This window comes from Coenobita brevimanus, chromosome 113 (genome assembly GCF_032717465.1).
Source record: "Coenobita brevimanus isolate Jiangsu-jjx chromosome 113, ASM3271746v2, whole genome shotgun sequence".
NCBI classification, from domain to species: domain Eukaryota; kingdom Metazoa; phylum Arthropoda; class Malacostraca; order Decapoda; family Coenobitidae; genus Coenobita; species Coenobita brevimanus.
In genome coordinates, this window is record NC_137066.1 from 298,487 (window position 1) to 300,000 (window position 1,514).

Consider the following 1,514-nt stretch of genomic DNA (forward strand, 5'->3'; position numbering starts at 1 on the left):
CGTCTCTGTCTCCTCCCTACCTCCCTATTTTCTCTCCTTTCCTTCCCTTTTCTCCCTCCAACCTTCTTTCCTTTCTTCCATGTTTCTTTCCCTCCCTTCCTACCTCTTTGCTTCTTCCCTTTCCTCCCTCGCTCCCCGTTCTTTCTCTCCCTCCCTCCCTCCCTTCCTTCCTTCCTTCCTACCTCCCTTCCTTCCTTCCTTCCTTCCTTCCTTCCTCCCTCCCTCCCTCCCTCCCTCCCTCCCTCCCTCCCTTCCTTCCTCCTTCTTTCATTTCCTCCTTCTCTCCTCTCCCTTCTCTGTTATCCTTGTCATAAACTCATCCACTCATCCTCTCCCTCCCCTCTTCATTTCCCCTCACTTCCCCTCTCCTCCTCTTTCCCCTTTTCCTCTCCACCTCACCCCTCCTCCTCCTCCTCCTTTTCTCCCTCCTCTCCCTCTCCCTTTCCTCCCCCTCTCCTTCCCTTTCTCCTTTCCCTCCCTCTTACTCTCTTCCTTCTTCCCTTTCCCCCTCCCCTTCCTCCTCCCTTCTTCTTCTCTCTCTCCTTCATTCCTTCTTCCTCCTCTTCTCTCCTCCCTTTTCTCCCTCCTCTCCCTCCCCGTATCCCTTTCCTCCCTCTTTCCTTCCATTTCTCCCTCCCTCCCTCCCTCTCCCAATCCCTTTCCTCCCCCCTCTCCCCTTCCTCCCCCTCTCCTTCCATTTCTCCCTCCCCTCCCTCTCCCCCCTCCCTTCCCTTCCCCTTCCCCGTACCCAAGTGGTGGATAGTGAAGGTGTGTACGGCATAGCTCACCACAAATGACTTAAACGCTACACTCAACTGCACTCTGAGGCTAGGAAGTGTACGGAGAAGGGAAACACACACACACACACACACACACACACACACACACACACACACACACACACACACACACACACATACATACATACACACATATATACATACATACATATACACAGACACACACATGCAGCCATACATACACATACATATACGCATACACACACACACACACACACACACACACACACACACACACACACACACACACACACAGTATAAATCATTGTTTTTAATATAAAGTAAATATAATCCGCATTGAAAGAGAGAGAGAGAGAGAGAGAGAGAGAAAGAAAGAAAGAGAGAGAGAGAGAGAGAGAGAGAGAGAGAGAGAGAGAGAATAATCACTGTTTATTTAAGAAAAGAAAAAAGCTATGCATTGAGTGACAGACAGAATTCCTTTGTATTGTGAGTCGGGGTCTTACCTAACACCCTCTCCTCACCGATTTATTCTGAATATTAAACCCAGCATTCTCGTGTGTGTTAGTTAATATTATCTAGGTTGATATTAGCATTATTTAAGTAACACAGAAGAATATGTTAAGGGATAGAGAAAAGAAATCGCTAAGGAAGAGGTGTTACGGAGCCTTATTGCCGTCAAGTAAGGAAGCTCCCTAACACCTTTTCCTAAGCGATTTATTTTGCCTGTTACATCTTACTGTCCATTTTCGTATG